Consider the following 15604-nt stretch of genomic DNA (forward strand, 5'->3'; position numbering starts at 1 on the left):
AATTTTCTAGATAACAATATATTTTTACGCGGTCCATGTTTTTCTTTTTACTAACAGGAAAACATTAATATTAATCAAAATATGAAAATTTACTCTTATTTGCCTAACTATAAACTTCATTTAGTGATTCTGACATTATTTCTGAATTAAGTACTGAGATTGTGTTATGGATCTCTGTCATAATATTTCTAGTTTCTTAATTGACTAGGTTTTGAATAAAACTTGATTGCTGTTCAAAGGATATAATGTAAACGAAGTTGTTCGTTCTTGAAGATTTATCCATCTTAAGTTATAAATTGATTGATTTAAGTTTTCAGGCAAATTGATGTACATTTTTATAAGACTGGTGACTTAGCTTCAATGTATAGCTATTTGTTTTATCCTCTTATTTCTTAATCAATAACTATTTTCAAGAGGAAATTATTAGTACTTTCTTCATTGTGCCATTAAACTTTTCTTTTTATTTCATCTAGGCATTTTAGCTCCATAAATCTAGGACTAATTTTATACCAACTCTTGTTGTGATTTATTTCTGCTATTTGATAAAGACTACGGTTTGTGAATTTGTAATACTTTTTTTCTATATAACTAGAAGAGAGACTACCTTAATGATAATTTATCTTGATAATAACGTCTCTTCCACCGCCACTATCTCCCTTACCCACGTATAAACAAAATTATGATTATACTTACTGTAGCATCAGCATTGTGTTTTGATTTACCGTACGACCCTAAATTTTAGTCTCTGCTGGTATCTTGATCCCTTTCCCCTTCATCTTTTCGTCTCTCTTCTGAATGTCCCTTACAGTTGACAACCTTCTTAGGGGTTCACGTTTTCTAATCTTCTTAAGGACGTCTAGAATCCTTGCGTCCTTCCTAAAGGAATCAAACGTAGACGCTAGGCTCCAAGGATCTATTGCCCTCAAGAATCTTTATGACTAAACTCTGCAGACTCTGAATAACCTGTCTACTTTATTGTACTTTTGGTATGACTACAGACTCAGATCAACCTGTCTACTTTATTGTACTTTTGGTATGTCTACAGACTCAGATCAACCTGTCTACTTTATTGTACTTTTGGTATGTCTACAGACTCAGATCAACCTGTCTACTTTATTGTACTTTTGGTATGTCTACAGACTCAGATCAACCTGTCTACTTTATTGTACTTTTGGTATGACTACAGACTCAGATCAACCTGTCTACTTTATCGTACTTTTGGTATGACTACAGACTCGGATCAACCTGTCTACTTTATTGTACTTTTGGTATGACTACAGACTCAGATCAACCTGTCGACTTGATTGTACTTTTGGTATGACTACAGACTCGGATCAACCTGTCTACTTTATTGTACTTTTGGTATGACTACAGACTCGGATCAACCTGTATACTTTATTGTACTTTTGGTATGACAACAGACTCGGATCAACCTGTCTACTTTATTGTACTTTTGGTATGACTACAGACTCGGATCAACCTGTCTACTTTATTGTACTTTTGGTATGACTACAGACTCAGATCAACCTGTCTGCTTTATTGTACTTTTGGTATGACTACAGACTCGGATCAACCTGTCTACTTTATTGTACTTTTGGTATGTCTACAGACTCAGATCAACCTGTCTACTTTATTGTACTTTTGGTATGACTACAGACTCGGATCAACCTGTCTACTTTATCGTACTTTTGGTATGACTACAGACTCGGATCAACCTGTCTACTTTATTGTACTTTTGGTATGACTACAGACTCAGATCAACCTGTCGACTTGATTGTACTTTTGGTATGACTACAGACTCGGATCAACCTGTCTACTTTATTGTACTTTTGGTATGACTACAGACTCAGATCAACCTGTATACTTTATTGTACTTTTGGTATGACTACAGACTCAGATCAACCTGTATACTTTATTGTACTTTTGGTATGACTACAGACTCGGATCAACCTGTCTACTTTATTGTACTTTTGGTATGACTACAGACTCAGATCAACCTGTCGACTTGATTGTACTTTTGGTATGACTACAGACTCGGATCAACCTGTATACTTTATTGTACTTTTGGTATGACTACAGACTCGGATCAACCTGTATACTTTATTGTACTTTTGGTATGACTACAGACTCGGATCAACCTGTCTACTTTATTGTACTTTTGGTATGACTACAGACTCAGATCAACCTGTCGACTTGATTGTACTTTTGGTATGACTACAGACTCGGATCAACCTGTATACTTTATTGTACTTTTGGTATGACTACAGACTCAGATCAACCTGTATACTTTATTGTACTTTTGGTATGACTACAGACTCAGATCAACCTGTATACTTTATTGTACTTTTGGTATGACTACAGACTCGGATCAACCTGTCTACTTTATTGTACTTTTGGTATGACTACAGACTCAGATCAACCTGTCGACTTGATTGTACTTTTGGTATGACTACAGACTCGGATCAACCTGTATACTTTATTGTACTTTTGGTATGACTACAGACTCAGATCAACCTGTATACTTTATTGTACTTTTGGTATGACTACAGACTCAGATCAACCTGTATACTTTATTGTACTTTTGGTATGACTACAGACTCAGATCAACCTGTATACTTTATTGTACTTTTGGTATGACTACAGACTCAGATCAACCTGTCTACTTTATTGTACTTTTGGTATGACTACAGACTCAGATCAACCTGTCGACTTGATTGTACTTTTGGTATGACTACAGACTCGGATCAACCTGTCTACTTTATTGTACTTTTGGTATGACTACAGACTCGGATCAACCTGTCTACTTTATTGTACTTTTGGTATGACTACAGACTCAGATCAACCTGTCGACTTGATTGTACTTTTGGTATGACTACAGACTCGGATCAACCTGTATACTTTATTGTACTTTTGGTATGACTACAGACTCAGATCAACCTGTATACTTTATTGTACTTTTGGTATGACTACAGACTCAGATCAACCTGTATACTTTATTGTACTTTTGGTATGACTACAGACTCAGATCAACCTGTCTACTTTATTGTACTTTTGGTATGACTACAGACTCAGATCAACCTGTCTACTTTATTGTACTTTTGGTATGACTACAGACTCAGATCAACCTGTATACTTTATTGTACTTTTGGTATGACTACAGACTCAGATCAACCTGTCGACTTGATTGTACTTTTGGTATGACTACAGACTCAGATCAACCTGTCTACTTTATTGTACTTTTGGTATGACTACAGACTCAGATCAACCTGTATACTTTATTGTACTTTTGGTATGACTACAGACTCAGATCAACCTGTATACTTTATTGTACTTTTGGTATGACTACAGACTCAGATCAACCTGTCTACTTTATTGTACTTTTGGTATGACTACAGACTCAGATCAACCTGTCTACTTTATTGTACTTTTGGTATGACTACAGACTCAGATCAACCTGTATACTTTATTGTACTTTTGGTATGACTACAGACTCAGATCAACCTGTATACTTTATTGTACTTTTGGTATGACTACAGACTCAGATCAACCTGTCGACTTGATTGTACTTTTGGTATGACTACAGACTCAGATCAACCTGTATACTTTATTGTACTTTTGGTATGACTACAGACTCAGATCAACCTGTATACTTTATTGTACTTTTGGTATGACTACAGACTCGGATCAACCTGTCTACTTTATTGTACTTTTGGTATGACTACAGACTCAGATCAACCTGTATACTTTATTGTACTTTTGGTATGACTACAGACTCAGATCAACCTGTCGACTTGATTGTACTTTTGGTATGACTACAGACTCAGATCAACCTGTATACTTTATTGTACTTTTGGTATGACTACAGACTCAGATCAACCTGTCGACTTGATTGTACTTTTGGTATGACTACAGACTCAGATCAACCTGTATACTTTATTGTACTTTTGGTATGACTACAGACTCAGATCAACCTGTCGACTTGATTGTACTTTTGGTATGACTACAGACTCAGATCAACCTGTATACTTTATTGTACTTTTGGTATGACTACAGACTCAGATCAACCTGTATACTTTATTGTACTTTTGGTATGACTACAGACTCAGATCAACCTGTCGACTTGATTGTACTTTTGGTATGACTACAGACTCAGATCAACCTGTCGACTTGATTGTACTTTTGGTATGACTACAGACTCAGATCAACCTGTATACTTTATTGTACTTTTGGTATGACTACAGACTCAGATCAACCTGTCGACTTGATTGTACTTTTGGTATGACTACAGACTCAGATCAACCTGTATACTTTATTGTACTTTTGGTATGACTACAGACTCAGATCAACCTGTCGACTTGATTGTACTTTTGGTATGACTACAGACTCAGATCAACCTGTCGACTTGATTGTACTTTTGGTATGACTACAGACTCAGATCAACCTGTATACTTTATTGTACTTTTGGTATGACTACAGACTCAGATCAACCTGTCGACTTGATTGTACTTTTGGTATGACTACAGACTCAGATCAACCTGTCGACTTGATTGTACTTTTGGTATGACTACAGACTCAGATCAACCTGTATACTTTATTGTACTTTTGGTATGACTACAGACTCAGATCAACCTGTCGACTTGATTGTACTTTTGGTATGACTACAGACTCAGATCAACCTGTATACTTTATTGTACTTTTGGTATGACTACAGACTCAGATCAACCTGTCGACTTGATTGTACTTTTGGTATGACTACAGACTCAGATCAACCTGTATACTTTATTGTACTTTTGGTATGACTACAGACTCAGATCAACCTGTCGACTTGATTGTACTTTTGGTATGACTACAGACTCAGATCAACCTGTATACTTTATTGTACTTTTGGTATGACTACAGACTCAGATCAACCTGTCGACTTGATTGTACTTTTGGTATGACTACAGACTCAGATCAACCTGTCGACTTGATTGTACTTTTGGTATGACTACAGACTCAGATCAACCTGTCGACTTGATTGTACTTTTGGTATGACTACAGACTCAGATCAACCTGTCGACTTGATTGTACTTTTGGTATGACTACAGACTCAGATCAACCTGTATACTTTATTGTACTTTTGGTATGACTACAGACTCAGATCAACCTGTCGACTTGATTGTACTTTTGGTATGACTACAGACTCAGATCAACCTGTCGACTTGATTGTACTTTTGGTATGACTACAGACTCAGATCAACCTGTATACTTTATTGTACTTTTGGTATGACTACAGACTCAGATCAACCTGTCGACTTGATTGTACTTTTGGTATGACTACAGACTCAGATCAACCTGTCGACTTGATTGTACTTTTGGTATGACTACAGACTCAGATCAACCTGTCGACTTGATTGTACTTTTGGTATGACTACAGACTCAGATCAACCTGTATACTTTATTGTACTTTTGGTATGACTACAGACTCAGATCAACCTGTCGACTTGATTGTACTTTTGGTATGACTACAGACTCAGATCAACCTGTCGACTTGATTGTACTTTTGGTATGACTACAGACTCAGATCAACCTGTCTACTTTATTGTACTTTTGGTATGACTACAGACTCAGATCAACCTGTCGACTTGATTGTACTTTTGGTATGACTACAGACTCAGATCAACCTGTCTACTTTATTGTACTTTTGGTATGACTACAGACTCAGATCAACCTGTACACTTTATTGTACTTTTGGTATGACTACAGACTCGGATCAACCTGTACACTTGATTGTACTTTTGGTATGACTACAGACTCAGATCAACCTGTCGACTTGATTGTACTTTTGGTATGACTACAGACTCAGATCAACCTGTCGACTTGATTGTACTTTTGGTATGACTACAGACTCAGATCAACCTGTATACTTTATTGTACTTTTGGTATGACAACAGACTCGGATCAACCTGTACACTTTATTGTACTTTTGGTATGACTACAGACTCAGATCAACCTGTCTACTTTATTGTACTTTTGGTATGACTACAGACTCGGATCAACCTGTACACTTTATTGTACTTTTGGTATGACTACAGACTCGGATCAACCTGTACACTTTATTGTACTTTTGGTATGACTACAGACTCGGATCAACCTGTATACTTTATTGTACTTTTGGTATGACTACAGACTCGGATCAACCTGTACACTTTATTGTACTTTTGGTATGACTACAGACTCGGATCAACCTGTATACTTTATTGTACTTTTGGTATGACTACAGACTCGGATCAACCTGTACACTTTATTGTACTTTTGGTATGACTACAGACTCGGATCAACCTGTATACTTTATTGTACTTTTGGTATGACTACAGACTCGGATCAACCTGTACACTTTATTGTACTTTTGGTATGACTACAGACTCGGATCAACCTGTATACTTTATTGTACTTTTGGTATGACTACAGACTCAGATCAACCTGTATACTTTATTGTACTTTTGGTATGACTACAGACTCGGATCAACCTGTACACTTTATTGTACTTTTGGTATGACTACAGACTCGGATCAACCTGTATACTTTATTGTACTTTTGGTATGACTACAGACTCGGATCAACCTGTACACTTTATTGTACTTTTGGTATGACTACAGACTCGGATCAACCTGTATACTTTATTGTACTTTTGGTATGACTACAGACTCGGATCAACCTGTACACTTTATTGTACTTTTGGTATGACTACAGACTCGGATCAACCTGTATACTTTATTGTACTTTTGGTATGACAACAGACTCGGATCAACCTGTACACTTTATTGTACTTTTGGTATGACTACAGACTCGGATCAACCTGTCTACTTTATTGTACTTTTGGTATGACTACAGACTCAGATCAACCTGTCGACTTGATTGTACTTTTGGTATGACTACAGACTCAGATCAACCTGTATACTTTATTGTACTTTTGGTATGACTACAGACTCAGATCAACCTGTCGACTTGATTGTACTTTTGGTATGACTACAGACTCAGATCAACCTGTCGACTTGATTGTACTTTTGGTATGACTACAGACTCAGATCAACCTGTCGACTTGATTGTACTTTTGGTATGACTACAGACTCAGATCAACCTGTATACTTTATTGTACTTTTGGTATGACTACAGACTCAGATCAACCTGTCGACTTGATTGTACTTTTGGTATGACTACAGACTCAGATCAACCTGTATACTTTATTGTACTTTTGGTATGACTACAGACTCAGATCAACCTGTCGACTTGATTGTACTTTTGGTATGACTACAGACTCAGATCAACCTGTCGACTTGATTGTACTTTTGGTATGACTACAGACTCAGATCAACCTGTCGACTTGATTGTACTTTTGGTATGACTACAGACTCAGATCAACCTGTATACTTTATTGTACTTTTGGTATGACTACAGACTCGGATCAACCTGTACACTTTATTGTACTTTTGGTATGACTACAGACTCGGATCAACCTGTCTACTTTATTGTACTTTTGGTATGACTACAGACTCGGATCAACCTGTATACTTTATTGTACTTTTGGTATGACTACAGACTCGGATCAACCTGTATACTTTATTGTACTTTTGGTATGACTACAGACTCGGATCAACCTGTACACTTTATTGTACTTTTGGTATGACTACAGACTCGGATCAACCTGTATACTTTATTGTACTTTTGGTATGACTACAGACTCGGATCAACCTGTATACTTTATTGTACTTTTGGTATGACTACAGACTCGGATCAACCTGTACACTTTATTGTACTTTTGGTATGACTACAGACTCGGATCAACCTGTATACTTTATTGTACTTTTGGTATGACTACAGACTCAGATCAACCTGTCGACTTGATTGTACTTTTGGTATGACTACAGACTCAGATCAACCTGTCGACTTGATTGTACTTTTGGTATGACTACAGACTCAGATCAACCTGTATACTTTATTGTACTTTTGGTATGACTACAGACTCGGATCAACCTGTATACTTTATTGTACTTTTGGTATGACTACAGACTCGGATCAACCTGTACACTTTATTGTACTTTTGGTATGACTACAGACTCGGATCAACCTGTACACTTTATTGTACTTTTGGTATGACTACAGACTCGGATCAACCTGTATACTTTATTGTACTTTTGGTATGACTACAGACTCGGATCAACCTGTATACTTTATCGTACTTTTGGTATGACTACAGACTCGGACCAACCTGTATACTGTATTGTACTTTTGGTATGACTACAGACTGAGATCAACCTGTATACTTTATTGTACTTTTGGTATGACTGAAGACTCAGACCAACCTGTATACTGTATTGTACTTTTGGTATGACTACAGACTGAGATCAACCTGTATACTTTATTGTACTTTTGGAAAACCGTCTTACGAGAAGTGATGTGTGGCAAGTGGAGAACTGAACGTTTTCCTGTTTTATGTGGTTCATTTTCATTTTCCTATCAATAAGGGTGTTTTTTTTTTCTCTTTTTTCCAAATGCAATATGACGTGCTTCATTCGTCATTTTTGGTTTCCTGTTTTATGTGGTTCATTTTCCTATCAATAAGGGTGATTTTTTTTTTTTTTTTCCTTCTCCAAATGCAATATGACATGCTTCATTCGTCATTTTTGGTAACCTTAGTTTTGAGCACATTGGTTTGTACTGTAGCTACAAGCGTTTTTTGTGATTATATACAGGCAGTCTACAGCTGCTATTAACAGCTGCAAAATAACTTATGTTGTACAGCATATTATATGCCGTTGTTATATTATTAATCTTCATTCCTTTCATAAGGAGTTTAAAAGAATCGTATGAAATATGGTCTTCTGGTCTTGTTACTTTTTCAGCCAGTCTTGAAAACATTTTCGTTTGAATATCCTCTAAGACTATATTCTTCAATTTATGTCAAGTCAGTTACTTTTTTAGCCAGTCTTGAAAACATTTTCGTTTGAATATTCTCTAAGACTATATTCTTCAATTTATGTCAAGTCAGTTATAATGTATTCCTTTGGTTATTGCTAATTGGCGGCAGTTACTTGAGCTATGATTTTATATCTACAGATTCACTCTCAACGTAAAGCTTAATTATGGGAAACTGTCGTAAATCTTGAAGATACAATCAAGAAGAATTCAAAAGATCGATGTTATCTTAATTTGAACATCAATTAAATAGTTATATGTTTTCATATTTTTATTTTTCGGTTCTTTATCATTCCTCGTTTATCTAAAGGTTTAAGAATAAGATTCATAATAGAAAAAAAAAATACTGTGTAACTTGACTAAATAAAAACATTTTAGAATTTACCAAGTAACATCTTATTGTTGACCTTAAATCACAAATTTAGAGCTTCGAAGTAGTTAGCATAACCGGACCTCTATAGGGTCACACTGTAAATCGAGGAATTTTAGGAAAATCGACCTAACTTCCTCTATAGGGTCACACTGTAAATCGAGGAATTTTAGGAAAATCGACCTAACTTCTTCTATAGGGTCACACTGTAAATCGAGGAATTTTAGGAAAATCGACCTAACTTCCTCTATAGGGTCACACTGTAAATCGAGGAATTTTAGGAAAATCGACCTAACTTCCTCTATAGGGTCACACAATGTAAATCGAGGAATTTCAGGAAAATCGGCCTACCTTCCCCTATAGGGTCACACAATGTAAATCGAGGAATTTTAGGAAAATCGGCCTACCTTCCCCTATAGGGTCACACAATGTAAATCGAGGAATTTTAGGAAAATCGGCCTACCTTCCCCTATAGGGTCACACAATGTAAATCGAGGAAGTTTAGGAAAATCGGCCTACCTTCCCCTATAGGGTCACACAATGTAAATCGAGGAAGTTTAGGAAAATCGACCTACCTTCCCCTATAGGGTGACACTGTAAATCGAGGAATTTTAGGAAAATCGACCTAACTTCCTCTATAGGGTCACACTGTAAATCGAGGAATTTTAGGAAAATCGACCTAACTTATTTGCAAGAAGTTTCAAATTGGTACATTTATACATTGACTCATACTAATTAAGATATTAGAAGTCCTTATATACCGAGTGATATAAAAGCACTATGGTCCATTTCTTTTAGCGATGCATATTTGCACCGACTCGCGGCGGTACCCTTTTAGCTCGGAAAAGTTTCCTGATCCCTGATTGGTTAGAATTATCTTGTCCAACCAATCAGCGATCCGGAAACTTTTCCGAGCTAAAAGGGCACCGCTGCGAGTCGGTGCAAATATGCATCGCTAAAAGAAATGGACTATAGGCCTATACTGAAGCAAATCAAGATTCAGTGGCGAAGACAGTAAAAAACCAGGAAGTACTAATTAACGAGCATTTAAGTATTAGAGATAATAGGCATATGCTAAGGGATTTTAAGTAGACTATTGGTTACGTTCCCGCTTGGTGATCTGCTGGACTATGGTTCGATGCCCGCTCAAGTTCTATTGTTTTGTAATACCTGCAACCTCACCATCCGTGTGAACTGAGGGTGAGTGTTTTGGAGCAGCCTTTTGCTATACCTGCTGAATCATCAGCAGCAGCCATTGCCTGGCCCTACTTGGTCCTAGCTTGGGTGGGAAAGTGGCGTTTGCGCTGATCATATGTATGGTCACTCTCTAGAGTCTTGTCATTGCCCCTTGCCTCTCCCATTGATAAGTCACATTTAAAGATAGTTGGTTCCTTTTTGTTTCACATAGAGTCCTATACTAATAGTCATACTTTCTGATGGATTATCATTATAATTATTTACATATACAGTATATATGATTATCATTGTTATATGTACCTTTATTGCTAATACACATTTAGCATATATGTTGTGTTAGGAATACATGTATGCAAGTATTCTTGTTTAATGGAGCATAGGGAATACTATGTAGCATTTATATAATCTCATGTGGCATGCATTTCATATTTTAATTATCTGGTATTATTGCAACCAGTCTTTCCCGTAGCCCGCCACTGTTTACAGCTCCTCCAGTGTATTACGTTTATTTTGATTATTTTCACTTATTAACCCTTTTACCCTCAGGCTCTTTGGACATTTCCAACCCTTAACCGCTAAGGGGTTATTTTTTTCCCAGCCCATTTTGCAGTATATATTTTTTGAATTGCTCTAACAGCCTTAATTTTTGTCATAGAGAGGTCAGGTTGGTCTCATTCTCTTGGAAATGCCTGAATTTTTTCAAAAAATTATCAAAAATATGAAAAAAAAAAAAAAGGTTTTTATAGCATTTCTTTGCAAGGACGTACCGGTACGTCCATGGGGGTAAAGGGATGAGTTTTGTGAAACGTACCAGTACGTCCTTTGGGGGTAAAAGGGTTATATGGCTTAAGAACTTACGCAAGTGTTTCTGTGAAAACCTTATTTACTTTATATCTAATGATAACTAAGACTTTGTTGTAGTTTTCCTGTTGGTATATTTGATATTGAAGGTTTTACTTTCCATTTCAGGTTAAAGCGAAAGGGAGAAAATGGCTGTGGCCTTCTTCCTGTTAACCTTGACAGCGGCTTTGTTGTGTTGCTGGATAAGGTGAGTATTTGATAATATTAATATTTTAGCCCTAAAAGAACATAATCGTCTTTTAGAAGTATTTTTCAGTATATTTTATTGTTTTTCTGTATTTTCCAAGATAATCAGTTACAAGATTACAGGACTGTAACTGTCTCTATTCGTCTTTTAGAAGTATTTTTCGGTATATTTTATTGTTTTTCTGTATTTTCCAAGATACTTAATCAGTTACAAGATTACCGGACTGTAACTGTCTCTATTCGTCTTTTAGAAGTATTTTTCAGTATATTTTATTGTTTTTCTGTATTTTCCAAGGTTATCAGTTACAAGATTACAGGACTGTAACTCTCTATTCGTCTTTTAGAAGTATTTTTCAGTATATTTTATTGTTTTTCTGTATTTTCCAAGATACTTAATCAGTTACAAGATTACAGGACTGTAACTGTCTCTATTATCATTTTCTGAAAAACAAAAAAAATACGTAGCGTAATTAACAAGACAGAAAAAATGAGAATTAACAATTTTCCGCTTTGTAAGGTCACACTTGCCCACAATAAAGTATATTCTATACTTTTACTAAATTAAAAAGTATATTCTATACTTTTACTAAATTAAAAAGTATATTCTATACGTTTACTAAATTAAAAAGTATATTCTATACTTTTACTAAATTAAAAAGTATATTCTATACTTTTACTAAATTAAAAAGTATATTCTCTACTTTTACTAAATTAAAAAGTATATTCTATACTTTTACTAAATTAAAAAGTATATTCTATACTTTTACTAAATTAAAAAAGTATATTCTATACTTTTACTAAATTAAAAAAGTATATTCTATACTTTTACTAAATTAAAAAGTTAGTGCAAGTTTTATTTTGATAAACATCGAGATAGCAAATGAAATACAGAAATTCGTAAACGACCTTTTAAAGAAATATTTCTTTGAAAATATAAACATTTTGATGCCTTTAAGAAAAAACTAAAAGACCCATTTACTCAAAGGCTGCTGTGACACGGAAGAAAAAAAAGCCTACAAAAGAAAACTTATGAACTCTGTCTAATTATGGGTCCCACCGGAATGACCTAATTAAGGCGGAGAGGAAGGCTTCTAAAAATAGATAACGAGGAAGAATAGTGAAAGTTATGTGATTCTTCCTGTTTATATATTCACTTTTGTTATCATTTACTTCGCCTGGATTTTTATAGTGATTTATCTACAAAGATTACATCGTTTTAGACGATTTCGTTATGCAAAAATATGTCGTCCATAAATTTGTTCTATAAAAGTAAAGTTTGATTATAAATTAAGTAATTTTCCTGGTTCTTGAATAGATTTCGTTATGCAAAATATGTCGTCCATGAATTTATTCTATAAAAGTAAAGTTTGATTATAAATTGAGTAATTTTCCTGGTTCTTGAATATTTTTTACATTTCTTTTGTTTATATATCATATAATTTATTCAATCACGATATGAAATTTAATTGTTATTCATTTAAACTATGCGTATGGCATCGTTATTGACAGGTCCAATTCATATTTGGTTAGGTTTCTGTTGCTATTAAATGCAGTATTATTCGAGAATGAATCATTCAAATTTAGTTTGTTATTGTGTTGGCATGTTGTCGGTTGCTATTAAATGCTGCTGTATTATTCGAAAATGAATCATTCAAATTTAGTTTGTTATTGTGTGCATGTTGTCTGTTGCTATTAAATGCAGTATTATTCGAGAATGAATCATTCATATTTAGTTTGTTATTGTGTTGGCTTGTTGTCTGTTGCTATTAAATGCAGTATTATTCGAGAATGAATCATTCATATTTAGTTTGTTATTGTGTTGGCTTGTTGTCGGTTGCTATTAAATGCAGTATTATTCGAGAATGAATCATTCAAATTTAGTTTGTTATTGTGTTTTTGATATATTTTCATAAAGGTGATAATTTTAGTAATTTCAATAATAATAATTCAAATAGTCATATATACCGTATGGCAGCATACGGGAGGGAGGACGCCTTTTCGGGGGGAGGGGGTGGGTTGACACATCACCCGTTGGGGAAATACAATGTACGATATCGTTGGGCAAATAAGATCATAATAATAGTCATTCTTACGACCTTTAGGGAAATATAATTCCATCCTGCGTTCTTCCCCAATCGTTGAATAATATCTACAGTGAATATTATTTCCTAAAGCTTCAGGAAATAAGATTTGTAGAGTACAGAAGTTGAAGAATAAGATTTACATTGTATGCTATTCACCAATGTTGGTGATTCAGACTTTTAGTGCAATAATGGCGATATGGTTTTACAATTAATAGATACCATAAAATATGGGGCAAGTGCTATTTTCCCAATATGGACGAGTACCAAGCAAAACACATATTCACTCACAATATTGTACCAACCGTGTGTCACACGATCGTACATAGTTCATTTTGTGCTTGTATCTTCGCTCTCCCCTCGCACTAAAAAGAACCTGAAAAATCACGTCTGCTTTTCTCCTCTGTAACAGTGTCTGTTTTTTAACATGAAAATTCTTGTTGTTTTGAGCTTTTTTATATAAAGGAGAGTATTCTACTATAAACTCACTCAGTTGCTTTCATCCTGTCTTTGAGTCCTAACCCTTTCTCTCGGCCCGTCACAATATGTACCTATTTATGGAATACAATAATACTTATTAACTCAGAAATTGAGTAAATAAAAATACAAATGTGACATGTGTGATCAAATGACTTGGGAGTTGATTGGTAAGTATAGAATCCATCCAGTATTGGACAACTAACACCTATTAGGCTCATTGGCCCAACGGTTGGGAGAATATCCGTTTTGGCTAGAATTTACGGCACTGGGTCACGCTAACCCTATGCTCTCTCTCTCTCTCTCTCTCTCTCTCTCTCTCTCTCTCTCTCTCTCTCTTGGTATATTTCACTGTTATTGATGATGTAAGTTATGTTGAACGCTGGTGGTCTATTATTATTATTATTACTAGTAGTAGTAGTAGTAGTAGTAGTAGTAGTTTTAAATATCGTCAGTGTTATGATCAATGATTTCAGTGCAAACTTGCATCGTAAAAGCAAAACATACTTGAATGTTTTATAATACTTGTCGAATATTTTATACATATGTGTTGCATAAGTGTAATGTTTTCGTAGAATACGGCCTTATTGTAATGGTCCCTATATTACCCTTAACGTACGTTTAATAAAGGAAACGAGTTAAAGAGATACAAGTATGTTTCTGAAAAATGTTTGTTTGTATTAAATACACGACGTATCGAATGCAGTACATCTATTGTAGTAACTTTATTCATTATTCCATATATTATATATTAATATATTAATCCCAGGATTGAATTCATACTTCTTACTACCTTAGTGACTAGTTCACATAGAAAACTTAATGGTCCTTAGGCAAATTATTCGTCAAAGATGGTACACAGCAGAAAGTGTGAAAAGTGAAAAAATGAGAATCGATAAGAATGAATAGTAATAAATAAATAAATAAGTGATAAACTAATAAGTTACAAGTTCGTGAAGTTAAAATTATTGAATGAATAAATAGATTAATTCTTTAATGTTTTATTCATTGGTTACATGTTAAGTAAATGAATATAAATCATCCATCATTCAGAAAAGAAAGTGATGAGCTCTTTCCTCTTCAACAGAGAAAGTGTCTCAGTGGCTCTTATTATGATTTGAAAAGTAGCGCTTTTCTTTACCAATAAAATACGTTATAGAGAGAGAGAGAGAGAGAGAGCTATTGTCATAACCGGATCATTCCATTTTAAAATATCGATATATTTTCATGCTTCTCGTACCTCTTTTTTTTTTTTTTTTTTTTTTTTTTTTTAACGATTAGTCCGTTAAATCCAAAGCAAATAAGGGGGTTTTCTCTGTCCTATATTTTGACAAGCATGGCAAAGTTTATTTGTTTATTTATTTATTTTGCCATTAACAATAACACTATTGTTAGATGTATTAACGAGAAAAGAAGTCCTTTTTTTCTTGCGTAGTTTCTTGAGACTGGAATAATAAGTTTGACACCCACAAAACCT

The sequence above is a fragment of the Palaemon carinicauda genome, chromosome 26 (assembly GCF_036898095.1).
Source record: "Palaemon carinicauda isolate YSFRI2023 chromosome 26, ASM3689809v2, whole genome shotgun sequence".
Classification (NCBI taxonomy): domain Eukaryota; kingdom Metazoa; phylum Arthropoda; class Malacostraca; order Decapoda; family Palaemonidae; genus Palaemon; species Palaemon carinicauda.